Here is a 16,419-nt window from a genome sequence, read left to right on the forward strand (position 1 = left end):
TCCCCAAACATGTCTAAACCTGCTTCCTTCACAGTAAAAAGTCACTTTTGTCAACTGTGAGTCCTGAGCTACAAAGTAGCTTCTTTTTTTGATACTTTCATTCCACATATTGCCCATAACCTGACCACAAAACAGGGAAATAGTCTGAAAAAAAAAAAAAAGAAAAAAAAATAAGGAGGGAGAGAGAGAGAGAGAAAATGGCACTTCAGTCACATCACGCATGAAAATAAGTCCATATTTTTTTTATTTTCATGTATTTTCTGTTCAAAAATAAAAAACCTCAGATGATACTTCATTCTTACATCATCCTCATCTCCTTTTTTTTTTCTTCTAAATGCTTCCTCTCATTTGATAATATTCTTTTTAATTTGAGAAACTAGCATTCCACAGTATATTCACAATGATTGTACATGATGGATTTGCAAAGTAGCATAATGAGGTTCTGATTTGTTCTCTGTTCCTTTCACAATAATTCATAATATTCCATCCGATTTTTGACTGCCAGTGAGCACTGTTCTCCTTTTTCCATAAAGCTATCTATTACTACTCAGAATGAGATTTAGGGTTGTAATAGTCAACTCACAACCCATCCAAGACTATGTAAAGTTAGGACCATTCTTTTTTTTTCCCCTTAAGGGCATCATTATCTATCAATCTACATTGAATTTAATCAGCTGTTTTATCATAACATTCTTGGATTGCTTTGCAGCTCTTTATCATCGGTAGATGGTATCATCAGCAAACTTTGTTGCCTCACTATTCAGTTTCTGATCATTTATGAATATGCTAAAAAGCACATTGCAACACAGAATAGCAGACTTCATTGGCAAATTCCTTTCACTGTGACAATGTTTTACCCAAACCCCCCTTTTCCCTAGCTTATAATCCACTACTTATCCATATAAGAATCTTCCTTGTTATTGCATGGTGTCTTAGTACTTAGAAGATTTTGGTGAGAAATCTTGATAAAATGGTTTTGGAAATAATATGGTTATTAAATCCAAAGAACACTGACAGACCTGATTTTTTTTTTTTTTTTTTTTTAACAAAAGATGAAGGCTTATCCCAAGTATATGTTTTCCACTTGATACTCTTCAGAAAAGTTTGTTCCAGCTTACTTCACACCGAATTTACTGGCATGTAGCTCCCTAGATGTTCCCCAGAGACAGTGTTTTAAAAACTGGCACCACTTTAGCCATCTTTGGTACCAAGATAAATTTAAATGACTGGTCATGTATCTCAGTAGTTCAGCTGTTTCATTTCCAAGTTTCTATAGAGCTCTTGAGTGAACGTCATCTCTCTCTGGAGATTTATTCTTGTCCATTTGCTCAGAGACCTCATCCATCAATAACTAGGTTTTAGAAAGATACTCCAACATTTTTCCCCATCAGAAAGGATTACCATCTACAAAAGGTCACCAAGTTCTTCTTGAATGTACATACATATAAAAAAAGAGCTTAATTTTTCAGCTATATTGTATCCTCATCCATATGTTGACCACCTCTTGGATTTGCAGGTTTCCAGCAGGCTTACTGTTTGAACATACCAGGAAAAGGCATTTGTTATTCATGTCTCTGCCTCTTGCAAGTTATTTCTTCAGTTCTCTGAACACATTTCCCGCCCCCCCCCCCCCCCCTTTTTTTTTAACTGGCTTTCTGTTCTCATTTAGCTACAACTCAACAATTTTAAGGAATTCTACACATTTGCAGAAACCTTATTTACTCATGGCATGTTTACTCATGTTCTTCACTCATAGCATCCTAGCATAGCATCACAGTATTCAAAGACTTCCTCCCACAACACACACAGGCAATATGCATTTGCTCTGAGTTGTCAGAATGTTTTGAGGGTTTTTTAATGACAATTATTCCACCTGGAGAAGTTTTACTTCTGCCTATACATCAGGCTCTTTTAAAAAAAAATTCCTTCCATCTTCTATTTTATTTTGACAATTTTAATTTAAATTTAAGCTTTATTTACCACATAGTATGAGTCTCATTCTAAAATAACAGTATTAAACACCCTAAACCAGTCATTTTGCTGTTTTCCTACTGTTTTTCTCTTTTTTCCCCCCCTCAAAGCCCCTCCAGTTACAAAGTGAAACACTTTTTATACTTCCTTTCAGGTTTTCCACACATTTTAGTACTAACAAGATTCTCAGTTACCCCATTCTTCCCAAAAAGAAGTATTCATAAGTTCCAGGCACTTGGAAAACAAACAACTTTAGTTATTTTCAAGACTATCCTTGATTCTGCTGTCCTAAGTTTGAAGATGATTTTGGAAAACTGGAAGGGGTTCTGAACTGATTTACAGCAATGAAAAGCCTGCTTTTCAGCAAATGACCAAAAAAAAAATCCAAACCCCAAACCTAAGATACCACTCATTCACACATCCAAGATATGATTAAGGGGTGAGCTAGTTCCAGTGAAAGTACTTCTACTAGGAGAACTTTTATTATTAGAAGTCCCCTATGATTAGTAAAATATAAAGTTCAACAACACGAGATAAAAAAGGGTTAAAAATCCTGGACAGGTGTGTTGGGTTTGCATGGCAAGGTTTTGGTAGCGGGGGACGACTACAGGGGTGGTTTCTGTGAGAAGCTGCTAGAAGCTTCCCCTGTGTCTGACAGAGCCAATGCCAGCCGGCTCCAAGACGGGCCCGCCGCTGGCCAAGGCCAAGCCCATCAGCACCTCTGTGATAACATTTTTAAGAAGGGAAAAAACAGTTAGAGAGAGCTTTTGCAGCCAGAGAGAGGAGTGAGAAGATGTAAGAACATCTGCAGACACCAAGGTCAGTGCAGAAGGAGGGGCAGGAGGTGCTCCAGGCGCCGGAGCAAGATTCCCCTGCAGCCCGTGGTGAAGACCATGGTGAAGCAGGCTGTCCCCCTGCAGCCCATGGAGGGAGGATGAGGGGGTGTAGCGATTCCACCTGCAGCCCGTGGAGGACCCCACACCAGAGCAGGTGGAGACACCTGAAGGAGGCTGTGGCCCGTGGGAAGCCCATGCTGGAGCAAGCTCCTGGCAGGACCAGTAGACCCGTGGAGAGAGGACCCCACGCCAGAGCAGGTTTGCTGACAGGACTTGTGACCTCGTGGGGGACCCATGCTGGAGCTTTTTGCTCCTGAAGGTCTGCACCCCATGGGAGAGACCCACGCTGGAGCAGTTCATGAAGGACTGTCTCCCGTGGGAGGGACTCCATGCTGGAGCAGGGGAACAATGAGAGGAGTCCTCCCCCTGAGGATGAAGAAGCCGCAGAGACAATGTGTGATGAACTGACTGTAACCCCCACTCCCCGTCCCCCTGTGCTGCTGAGGGGGGTGGAGGTTGAAGCCAGGAGTGAAGTTGAGCCTGGGAAGATGGAAGGGGTGGGGGGAGATGTTTTAAGATTTGAATTTTTTTCTCATTCCTCTACTCTGTTTTACTTAGTAATAAATAAGATGAATTTCCTAAGTTCGGTCTGTTTTGCTCGTGACGATACTTAGTGAGTGATCTCTCCCTGTCCTTATCTCGACCCATAAGCTTTTCATTGTACCTTTTCTCCCCTGTCTAGTGAAGGAAGGGAGTGATAGAGCAGTTCTGGTGGGCACCTGTCCTCCAGCCAGGGTCAACCCACCACAACAGGTAACGGTTTAGGTTTCAGTAAAGGATGATGCTTATCCCTGAAGCACACTAGGATAAGGATGCAAGATAATGAAATAGTGGGATCGTCATTATTCCTCAGTGGATACCTGGAACACACACACACACACAGAGGGGACTCAAAGACTGAGAATTCAATTGATGTTGTTAGCTCCAACACAGTTTTTTGGGACAAAAGGGAAGAGAGGAGCATCTCTATGAAACCTTCAGCTATATACCGCAACAAAAGGAGATGAAAAGCATGGCTAGCTGCAGATGGCAGCCCATGGAAGAAAAAGACAAGGGCAAGTCAAAGGACTAGACTTGTGAATATGAAAACAAACTGAGAAGGCGGTTTGATGCCTCAGAGAATAAAAAGAAAATGAAGGGTAGCAAGAAGGAAGAAAACGGATGCTAACTCTGAAATAAGATGACGATACCAGGCATTGGAAACTGAAGGGGAATCAAATCAGTACACAGAACCACTGAAGAAAACCAGAAGGGACCTTCAGAGCCTGAGACAGAATTAAAAGTGGCACACAGAGAAGAAGGCTGGAGATTCACAGCACCATGTTGAGAGGCAGGTCTGTGTGACCACAGCCTTCTTATTACTGGTTGTTAGTCTGGTCATGGAAAGGGATCAAAATCCAAAATGGTATTGTCTGTTAGGGGCAACTGGCAGGTGGACCTGCAACTGAGAAGCCTCATAAGGAATCTGGAAAACAATGACAGACCCTCAAAACCAATACTGCCCAATTCCCACTGGAAAAAAACTATCTAGGACTGTTTCAGGAAAGACTTGCAAACAAGTAGACATTTGTATGAACTTCAGGGACATCAAGTCTCCAGAGAAGGAGTAAAAAGCCCAATAAGAGAAAAAACTAACCAATAGCCAAATGATGAGTGGTACAAGGAAACTACTGTATTGTTTGACTGTTGAGATGCATGTATTGAAGGAAGTCATTTTTCAAAAGAAAAATTTGACTTGAATGCCCAGGGGAATAGCTACCTGTGATCAAAGCCAATACAACTGATAAGAACAGTTTTAAACTGAGAAATGACAGCTCTCCAAACACTAGTGCAAAGACAAAATATAGAGTAAATGAGAATTCAGAAATGGATCTAAAAAACCTGTGGTAGCAGGAGAACATATGGTAAATAAAAAGAATTAAGACTGTGAACAGCAATCAGGTAACAGGAGATGACATGCCCGAGTCTGCTCTGTATAAGCAACAGAGTAAGAAACAACTCTGATGTGTAAACAACTCTCAGGAGTTTTCTCAGCACAATGGAAGATCTTGAAATACTTTTACAGAATGTGAAAATGAATGTTAAGGAGAACAGAAGCTTGATAATATAGACTTCAGAACAGGAGTATAGATATAGAAGGACAGATACCATTCAGGAAAGATAATACTAAAGATGAGAGCAGTGGGATATGTAACAAGATATTACGCGTTATGAAGGAAAGCACGGTTTTTGATAAAAGTACATTTTTAAAAAGATAAAGATTTTCTGCTGGAATCAAGGTGAAAGTTTTTAAAAGATCTCTGGTCAGATTATAAGAGATCCCTGGTCAGATATAAATATGAATAAAGATCACAGTAACATCATTGGAAAGAGAAATACTATTAGATATTGTGACAGGAGAACTTCCCGAAAATTATTACAACTGACTATAGACAATAAAAGCAGCTAATGACATTGGTAGAGTCAACCCACTCTTGGATGTTACAGCCAACAAACCTGTGTAACAAATAGCCAAAGCTAACAAAAACATACACTATTTAAATTTGATTTTGTCATGTAATGAAGATTTAAATAGTTTATAATTGAAAGCTGAGTTAGCATAAATTAAATCAAGTGCTAAAATAATAGTTTCATAACTCAATTATCAACTTCAAAAGGGTAAACGTCAGTAAATCCAGAGAGCTCTTCCGAGAACTCAGATGAACTGAGGAATTCAGAGGCTGGAATCTTTAAGTCAAAGATGCTAGGACAACTAAGAATCTGTATTCTAGACATGCGAAGGGGACTCTAGATCTGATTAAATTAAGAACCATTGCAGGACAGGCTACTAGCTACAAGCAAAGAGCCAAAAAATGCAGGAAGGATTATCAGGGTCATCTAACCTTTACAACAACATGGAAATTGAATGGGACTTGCCAAATTTTCCTGGCATACTACAGCAAAGCAAAAAAAAAAAAAAAAAAAAAAGGCAGATCATGATTTGGTGAGTTTGAACAAAGATCAATGACAGCCTAAATTGGACCAGAAGCTGATTTAGTATTTTGCATCTGTTTTCAAACAGATTTTGATGACTATCAAAATCGGCATGGATAACAACAGGAATACAGAACAGAAATTATCATGAATGAGGTAAAAATACCAAAAATTCAAAGCACTATGTACTCTTGACTGGGAAAGAGTAAAGCTTCTTCACAGTAATACCAACAGACATAATAAGGAGGAGATTGCAACCTCCCCCCTTGCTTCCTCATCAGAGGACAGAGTAGAAACTATCATGAGCAAGACCTGCCAAAAGACACCTTATTTAAAACCATGCACATGTAAGCTCAGAAAAATAACATGCTACAGGTGAAAATAGGCTGCATAAAATGGCTCAAGAATTTATTAAGTCTGTTTCTCTCACACAGTTCAAACTAATACTTGAACACCCGCATCCCCTTTCACCCCTCAAGAAAACCGTTTTATTTGGCTTCCTCACGCAGAAACAACAAAAGCCAGCATAAAACCTTGCTGCCCCCACGCACACACCAATCTAAAATCCTTTGGTGTGGCAGCTGTATATCTTAATACCCAGGAGAGCAGGCTTCACAAAATTTAATTACAGGTGGGAAACTAGAATAACTTTGTAGGACAGGAAGCTATGTCACTCCTCAGTGACAGAACAGCAGAAAATGACTTCAAATACCAACACAAATTTCATCCCAGTTGCCAACACAGAGTTCACACACTACGAAACTATGAGCAACCACCCCATCCCAGGTCTGGCTGCAGAGGCTGTTGATTACAGCAGGTAATTCTGCAGTTACTCTGGGAGGAAGTACCTTGGGCTCAGCCAATTTGGCAATATCTAGCTTATCTTAACTGTCTCCAAACTGTATGTTCCTCCTTCAAGGCTGAGATTCCCATCTCTTTCTCCTTGCACCACATTGAATTAGCTACCACTTGCAGCTGATCATTTTAGCGAAGACTGATAACAAAAAACACATTAATGACATCTGCCTCCTAGGACTTATTTGTCCAAAGTAACAAATTTGTCCATCCACAGAATGACAATTCCCCTGACTTTCCTCTTAATGCTAGAGCATGCAGCCAATTATTTCTTGCTACCCATGCAACTTATTTCCTATTTTCTGCCATTATCTTCCTGATTTTGCTGTGCTTCTCAGAGTAACCTGATCTTTCCTCTTCCTCTCTGTGTTCTTTCACCTAAGGCAAATGAAGAACAACTGATTTTAAAAAGCTGCTATCTTACTATGTTTCTTATCTTTCAAGGAAAATGGAAAATTATGTATGTCCTTACTACTCATGTATTTAAAGAATCTCTGCCTCCCTTTGGATCCCTTATCTCTCAGACAAGTTTCCTGGAAAATTATATCTTCCAGATGTTTGAGTTTACTGAAGTCTACTTCCCTAAAATCCACCATTTCTGTCTTGCCAGTAGTCCTCCTAGGCCACCACTTCCTGATCACTGTTTCCTATCTTACTTTCAGCCTGAACAGTCTCAGTTCACTCCCAAAAGCAAAAATCAAATCTAGAATACTTTCATCTCTAGCTGTTGGGGCATTTTGTTTTTTCCGCAATTTGTATCAAAAAACATCACCAGTGCATTTCAAGGACCTGTTGAATAGTCTGTGTCCTGCTATATTCTTTTCCCAACAGAAATCCAGACAGTTAAAATCCTCTGTTTAATCACTAAATCTTGTACTCTGGACAATTCTACAAATCACTAGCAAAAATCCCTATCCAGCTGATCATCCTGGTTCAGTGGCTTATCATGAACTCTCATTATTGTAGTGGTCTTGGGGTTTTTCCACCTTCATCACTGAGAAAACCCGAGCAGGCTTAGCACCCCTCTGCATTCTGCATCTCAGAATATGAGAACGCACCTCTTTTTGATATTTTGACAACTTCCCCAGACAAAATCCCCTATTAACTTCTCTGTCATGTCACATCACCTCTCTTCTGTTTCAACTAAATCATAATTTTGATCATGTATTAAGACTTCATGTTTCCTCCTGCTTATTCCTTCTTATCATGGACCTCTAAGAGGTCCATCAGACTGAGCCAACTGTCTACATAGACTTGAATAAGGCTGTACCTCCTAGTTTTTGTCCTGGTCCAAGACGGTTGTATATGCAGTTAGACTTTTTTTATCTTCTTTCTCTTTTATAGAAAGCCCTCTTCTTACTAGGTTAGTGAACTGGTAAGTTCAGCTGATAACAACACACTTTTTCCATTTTTCTGAACCTCAGAAACTGTTAAGTATCATATCAGATTGGGTATTCAAAGAGGCAACACATGTCCTGGACTGTCAGATCAACAGGTTGCTCTCTCCATCAGTCTCAAGAGACAGTCATATTGCTTCCTCCTAGGAGCAGTGGGTGGTGAATCTTACCACCTATTGCCTACGTAAGGTTTCCTTCTTATGCCGTGAGTGGTGGATATTAATTTGCTGCTAGGATGGCATACTTATGCCTGATCTCAACTTCCCCATTTTGCATAGTAGTATCACTGGTGCTTCTCAACCTGATCACCTTCCCCTCCAGGTCACCTATTTGTTTTCACTTCCCATGAAGCACTTCTTCTCCTTGTTAATCCTCACTGGCAAAGATATGTAGTAGACATCTCCCATTCACTTCAGAAGCAGAGTAGAGTGTGTGGCCTCTTTCTGAAGGACCCCTGCTACATACAAAACAAGAGCTGGGAGCCAATACAATGCTGGTTCACCATACAACATGTTCATCATTTTTCCATATAATGTGATACTTATTAACCTTCCTTAAACCCCATTTTTGGTACTACTATTTTTAAAGTTCTCCCAAAAGATCACATCTTACTTGGCTAGAATAGCAGCAGAAACAACTCGATTCAGCCTTCAGCTTCTTCATATCTTTTTAGCCTATGTATCATCAGACCTTTGGACATTATCAAAACTTTCATCTCATCTGATGAGACTAAGTACTCAGGAAGCCTTACTAAACAGCCCAAGAATATACTTGGCATTAAAAAAAAAAAAAATTTTTTAATGCCAAGTGTATTCTTGGGCTGTTTAGTAAGCCAAGACCTTTCTTCTTTGGTGTCCTGTGTTTCTTACTCTCCTAGTTATTTGCCTGCTGATCTTTTCAAACCTTTTCAACCAAACTGGATTCTTACAACCATTAGGAAATGGTTCCAGTGGAGGTTTTAACCTGGAAAGATACCAAAAAAAGAACCTAATGCGACATTTTGGACAATGGACATTTTGGTTCTACTTTAAATTAGTAAGTTTTGAGTGAATGATCCTGTGGACAGACTATTTTGGCTATGTAGAATGTCAACTGTTTATACTGTCTCTGCTTAAAATACCTTTGAGAGGATTATGTAGTACATTTTCTAAGGACTATAATTGAAAGCCACCAAGGTTGCATTAAAATCCTCAAAATCAGGTTTTAACAGAAATCAAGAAAAAACAATTCAAAATATAAGTTGTTGGAGATGCATTTTTGCACACAGTAAGGACAGCAGAACAGATGTAACAGAATGGCAGAAACATAACCAAGAATCTCTTTCCAAAACGTCTACCATTTAGAGTGTCAGTCTACCACCTGTCACTAAGGTGGGAGTATTAACATAGCTCTGTTCTTCTGCTAGCACAGCATGTAACCACATCTTCTTGCAAGATTACAGTCAAAGTGAATAGTTACACATTTTTATACCTTCTGAGGTTATATCAGAATAGACTGACTCTTTGAATTTCAGTTTAAGCAAAACATTTTCCCTCTCACAAACTTGCATGAACACTTACATCAATATTTTCAAGACCTACTCAAGTTCTGGGATTTGGTTTTGTCATGTAAAACTCAACAAATGTTTGGTTTGCTTCAGTAAAAGCTGGAGTGTCTTCAGCACCTCTGCAATCTCTAATTGCAGCATCCCTGAAATTATTTCCAAACATCAGCCCCAAGGAATAAACAGCCTGATAAAAAGCACATAACACATTTCAGATCACATTTACTCAGAGAAAGCCATTAATCAATCATGATTCATATGAGCTACTGGTATCTCTATGTAGGAGATAGATAGAAGTCTGGTGATTTTGAAACATGACATAGCCTTGGAAACCCCTTTTCCATTTCACCAATAAGCATACAAATCAAATACTAATTGTTCCTATTTCTTAAAACAATTGCTTAAACTATAAGCTTAAAATCCAAGCTTTTTGATTTTATCAAGAAGTGTCTAATTATGCAAGCTATATCTTCCTTATTTTTTCTTTTAAACATATGTCTTCTGGTATGTCTTTTCTAAGACTCTTCCATTTCTTTTAGCCTTTATGTACATTGTAATAAATACTTGACCACCACTCATGTGGTCAAACCTATGTTAGTTTTCAGACAGCTATCTCGGGTACCCTAGCATTACACATCTTAGCTCAACTTGGGCACTTACACCTTAATTTAGGTTCTTGGATAGCTTCATTTGAATTTTATAGCCTGAGTTCTGTGCTGCCACAGCCATGCTCATCAGTTACTTAATGTAATTGGATTCCATTTGTGTCTACATAACCCGTAACCATACAGTCTTTCAAAGAATAACTGTGTACACTTACTGTGAGCCATGAAAAGAAAACTTATCACCCTCTCTCCAGCTTTGATAAAAACCTGCTATTGGCTTTTCATCAGTATCTGTTGCGGCTCAGACTTCAGCAGTGCCATGTCTCTGTCTGATCACGATATCATTACTCTGCAGATTTTCCAGCTGGTCAAGAGCCTGACCACTAGGATTGCTGACTCTAAAGAGCCAAACGCAGACAGTGTCTTAGTCACAGAAATTCCTCATACTCCTAAAGAGTGAAAATACTCCTTAGACTTACCCAACACTCACTGGTGCATTTACTTCTCTTTATAAAGCTCAGATTTTCTGTATAAGCCATTGATCTTGTCAGTCTTTTTGTTTTTTTCAAGACTGTTCAAGCCCATGCATGCAAGAATCCGTTTTGAAATCCAAGGAGGCCAGCACAGCTGGTTTTAACCATGTCAGTGCCAAGTCACATTCAAATGGATTTCCTTCTCCATGCACAAAAGCAGCTATTTTTAAAAACTGTAAAACTGCACACATCTGGTAGTGCTTACAGTACTAGTAATCCCTATATAGTATATGTTGTCATCACTAGTAGAAATTCCCCCTTCCTTGACCGTAGGCCCAAAGGACACAACTTCTTTTTGAAGCAGCTGTGGTTTATTTGAGCTTAAGTTCAGATTTTTGGCCATACACTTATCACAGATTATTAGTAATGTTTCAGTTCTGGAAGCGTCTACCACATAACACGAAGTCATCATACCATGCTATAAATATTGAGACATGTATACCACACTGTATTCTTTATTATCCTACCTCTTTCAGCTCTTGCAGTTTGCAATTCAAAATCCTGAAGAAACAAACTACAAATAGGAGACAGGGATAGTGAACACCCATGCTTCTTGATACATTTATTGAATAACCTCCAACAACTCTTTCTTCTCTGATGGGGTTATTTGGTCAGATGGCTGCTTAATGGTTCAGTGTTCTTCAGAAAACAGCTTATGCTACCCCCATCCATTACATCCATCATGGTTTTTTTGTTCCTTTAAAAAAATCCTACCAAAGTCCTGAAACAAGAGTTTCTCATTTCCTTTTGTGCTTTGTTTCTAGTCCCACTTCTACCAGATAAACAGCTTCATTCTATGCAGCATCTCTCCTGTTTGTTGCGTATTTGCTGTTTGTGAGAGTTATCTGGCAAAACCGTCAGGAAGCTGTTTCTACTTCAAGGAATTCTGCTAATTTCATTCCATTAAGAAAGTTTCAAGACAAGACTCAACAAATCCTTCCTCTTCACTAAGCTCCCATTCATTACATGTAGCTGCCATTATGGTTTCTATCCCTGGAGCCAGGAAACTTTGTTCACTGAAAAAAAACCCCAACTGTGAAAACATACTGCTTTCATGCCATTTGCCTCACCTAGCCCACATCTGCATGAGGAACTTCCATGGATGAACTTTTAGGATGTTTTCCCTGCCACTTATTAAGCAGTAATTTATCATATTGGAATCCAAACCAACTATTATTTTAACCCTTATTTTTGCTTTCCAGCTTTCTTCTTCAAATTTCAGACATCAAATCTGCAGGCTCAGTTATCTCAGCTTTGGATAAATCCATGTTTATCAACCACAGCCTATTTGATTTCAACCAGTTAGAAGGATTCACATTGCATCAGGGAGCAGCAAGGGCCAGCTGCTCCCTAAGGGAAGGCTGACCCCAAGCTGAGGATGACCCAGCGTAGGCAATGCCCTCGCTGACCAGGGCACAGCCCCACGGCACCTGAACACAGCACACAGAGCAGGGTACTTACTGGTAACAGGGCCCTCTGATAGCCCCAGACAAGGCAAAGCGACGAACCAGCTCCAGCGTCGGTGCAGGCAGTCCGGTCAGGTGCAAAAGGAGACAGGACTGGAAATAAGGTTACAACACAGATCCAAAGTCAATTCGGAAAACAAAGACAAGATGGAAGACAAGCAGTAAAGTACATCTAAAGGCATCCATCCAGGAAACAAGCTACCTACAACAGAGGTCTGAGGCCCCTCCAGGAGTTAGAGGCACACTCACACTATAACTTGAGGGACACCTGAAGTCCTAAGCCTGAGCTGAAATGGGCTGTGGGCAGAGGCCCCCAGGTAAATCTGGTCAGGGCCACTAAGGCCTGCTGGTACTCTCAGAGCCCCGCTGTTTTGCAGTTTCTATTTATTTCCTACATGTTTACTATTCTGATTTCATTTTTTATCACATCTACTAACAGTTTTCCTTGCCCAAAGAGTCACCGCCCCAATACACTTCTCAGCCAAACCTGCGTTATTGCTCTTCAGCAACTAAAATTTTAGGGTAACTCTTGCAGTTTTATTTGCTGCTTCTATTTTATATCCTTCCATTTCTCTAACAGCTGAATGACTTTCATATTTGACATTTGTGACTATCAGCTCTACCCAAATTTACAGATATGGTATTTGTCCAGATCATTTTTCTTTTTTTGTTTTGTTTTCCACAGAATGACCAAATAACTGAGTTTGGGGTTTTTCCCTTAATTTTTCAGTACTGCTAAAATGTTGGAAATAGCTATTGGCCATGTTTTCTTGGGCCTGGTTTGGAAGAAGGCTTCACAGACCTCTACAAGGTCTGGGTAGCCAAGTATCTTTCAAAAGTTGTGATCTGCCATACAAGCAGCTCTTGGCCAGGCAAGCCAATTTCCAGAAAAACACTCAATTCTTCCAGCTCCACTCTTACCATTCACTTATTCTGACCATTTTGGAAAATGGGATATTAAAATAAATGAACTATGATGTTTTTCCTCAACCTTTTACCAGACTAACCTTCTTGTGAACTTTTCATGGGCTGCAAACCCAGTAACACACATATTACAGATGTCTCTTCCAACTGGGACACGGCGCTTGCCCAGTCCCACATCCTAACAACTAGTTTCTTCCCAAGCCTGTAGCTCCTTCATTTGCTTAGTGGTGTGATTTGGTTGCTCTCCGAGTTCAAACTGAAGTTGCTCCGTTCTGGTCAGTAGTAGCGTGTTTGCCATTTACTAGCACAATTTGCTCCAGTTTGGTCTCACAGGAATACTGATCACCAGTTTGCTCCTTGGAAACTGGATCCTAGAGCGCAGCCTCTTTTCACTAACAAGTTGGCTGACATTTATAAATCTGTAAGCTGGCTCTATGACAAGGCAGAGACAATGGGCTCACGATACCTTTGTTTAATTAGGAATTACCGTATAAAGTAAACCAGCATGAATTAATTTCTTTTATCACAGGCCCAAGTCTTACAGACTTTATGCCAAATTAGCACTCCCTTTTTAATTTATGACAATTGCCCAACTTCTCTTTCACCTCCTTTTCTCTGCCTCACTCTGAGTCAATTCAGCAAACTTCATGTATCTTGGTCAACTTCTCAAATACACCTTTGACTTGCACTTAAGTCCCAGGTTTAGGCGTACCACTGCATAAGAATTTAAGCCATTCCTTATATGTCTGCTACATTCATGTTTGCAAACAAAAATGCCAGTAAAGTTCACGACAATAATTTCATAGTAAATAAAGACAGCAATCACATAACTTATATTCCATAGTTGTCAATCTGTTCATAAGGCCTAAACTAACATTTTAATGTTAATTTCCACAATTGATGTTCATAGTATACTACACGCAAAAGTGAAAAGCCAAGCTGTGCTTGCATCTCTAGGGTTGTGACTGTCCCAGGCAACGCATGCCTTTATAACACTTTTCCACGGGCGTCTGAGAATCTTCATGTCTTCTCCCTCCCACACAAAACCTCCACTAAAAGTCAATTAAAAAAAAACCCAAAACTCAGTTATCTTCCGGGTGCTACAAACCCATCGTTAGTACTGCCTAGCAGGCATAATTTAAGGCCCAAGATCTTTACTCATGGATTTATCTACCTTACAAAGACAGTCACAGTTTCTTACATCAGGAGATGCTTATCCAAAGGGATAACAGGAGCTGATGGAAAAAGAAGTGGTCAAGGACGCAACTCTGGATCTGCTTCGTGTTCAAGGCCGACACTGGAGCAAGAACCTCGGGGCTGAGAGCTAAGGAGCAGACCTGACCCCGGGGCACGTCCGGGCAGCCTTCTCCTCACTTTTGCCAGCGCAGACAGTCCCTTCTGGCCAGCCCTCGCTTCCCCACTGCACAAGCACTGCTTGGGAGGCGGAGGAGGAACTAGAGGGTTCCCGCACGCTACCCTCCCGCTCCGCTTCGCACCGCCGAGCAGCAGCACCCCGCTCACCCCGGGCAGAGCTGCAGGCAGGCGGCGCCGGCTGGAGCCGCTCCTGGCCCCGCTCCAGTCCCCACGGCGGCCAGAGGAGGGCGCCCGCCCCGCTCCCCGCTCCCCGCCCGGCCGCCCGCCAGACAGGGCGGGAAGGCGCGCAGGCCGGCGGAGGCGGTGGGTATCCTCGGCCAGGCCCCACGTCCGCAGCACCCGCCGCCGCCGAGGGGGAGAAGGGAGAAGGGGCCGAGGGAAGCGCCGTGTTCCTTCCCCGGGGCGCTGGAGAGAGGGGCTTGGAGACCGGCTGCCCGGGGCTGCCCGAGGGACAGGGAGCCGCTGGCCTCCGCCTCGGCTGCTCGGCACTCGGCAGAGCATCGTTCACGGCCTCGGGATAATACTATTCCCTTTTTTTTTCCTCTTTCTTTTCCGTTTGTTTTTTTTTTTTTTTAAACAAAAATACCCCTGTAGTTTATTTGGTAATTTAACGGCATATGATTTAAATCAATATAAAATTCAAATACTTTTGTGCCACCTGTTGGATTTTGCCACTAATTACATGTAACTGGAAGCACACTTCTGTCTTTGGTCTGAGAAGTATTTCCCATAATGTTACTAGGTGCCCTTATGAAAATACTATTTCGTTTGCTGCTTAGAAATATTTTCTCTCTGGGCAGGCAGATAGAGCTGTTTTTTCCTCATAAAAATTTATAAATTATAGACAACATTCAATGAAGGCGCAGTGTGATGCGGCGCTGGAGTCAGAGTTCTTGTGATAATGCAATAATTATTTGGAAAGGTTATTAAGGGAGAAACTCCAGTCTGAAAGCCCAGGAGGTGGAAATGACCGGTTCCAGGCACACAAAGCCATAAACGCACCTGACAGTATCCGTGGGCCAGGAAAGGGAGGGGTACACCAGGCCTGCGTTTTCCTCACGCCTGTGAATACACAAACAAGAACCAGCGCTGCTGCTCAGACTATCAATCATGGGCGGTCATACAACACAAAGCATGCTGAATGTTATACAGTTGAGACTCTCTCAAAAAATAATTTTGTTCGACCCTTCTTCACCAGCTGTCAAGTCATAATGTCAGGATACATTTTATTGTGTAAGAATAACCTGATTTTATTTCACAGTACAGTGGCCAGATTTATTTATTGCATAGTAATTTTATTTTAGAGTGTCCAGGTATAAGTGAACTGCAAATAAAACCACATTCCTCTAAGAATCTGAAAATTAACCAACAATTTTATCTGGATTTCTCTAGAACAGATAATGACCTGTGGGTTATCAAGTGTCGTACTTGTTATTCCTTCTCCGCATATAATCACACCGCAGATACCTTACTGTTCTCTGAGATCAGGAGGTGTAGAAGCATGTACAGAAATGCAAGTGCACGGGGAAGGAGTGGCCCGCTTTCCTTCTTCCCAGCTGTAACTGCTAAACTGAACGCGGGAGGTCTCCATGATGTCACCTTCATACAGTGACAGGTGAAAGGCCCACCTCTGCTTCTCATGAAACATTGGGTGACTGCCATCCCTTCAAGGGATGGGAAAGGACACCAGAACCCAGAAATGTTCTTCCATGGCAACACCAGACATAACTAAAGCCTCAAAATCGCTTTAATTTACCTCCATTTACATCTTCTTACATTATTTTCCCATTTTTAAACAGAAAGTATACAGGACCTGTAATGTATAAAATTGGGAGTTGGTGTCGTTTTCAGTTTTGCATGCAAATACAGCCATCTTTTTGGT

At 41.0% G+C, this 16,419-nt stretch overlaps 1 long non-coding RNA gene across 1 annotated transcript in view; it reads right to left on the bottom strand.

Annotated features, from left to right (window-relative positions):
* Positions 1–14,488, bottom strand: part of LOC142600739 (uncharacterized) — a 55,658-nt gene extending 41,170 nt beyond the window's left edge. Inside the window, exons 1-2 of the long non-coding RNA XR_012834300.1 lie at positions 14,365–14,488; positions 12,235–12,332 (exon numbers count right to left, since the gene is read on the bottom strand). This is a non-coding gene — a long non-coding RNA (uncharacterized LOC142600739). The remainder of the gene's footprint in view (positions 1–12,234; positions 12,333–14,364) is intronic.
* Between the last annotated feature and the right edge of the window lie 1,931 nt (positions 14,489–16,419).

This window comes from Balearica regulorum, chromosome 2, assembly GCF_011004875.1.
Source record: "Balearica regulorum gibbericeps isolate bBalReg1 chromosome 2, bBalReg1.pri, whole genome shotgun sequence".
Lineage (NCBI taxonomy): Eukaryota > Metazoa > Chordata > Aves > Gruiformes > Gruidae > Balearica > Balearica regulorum.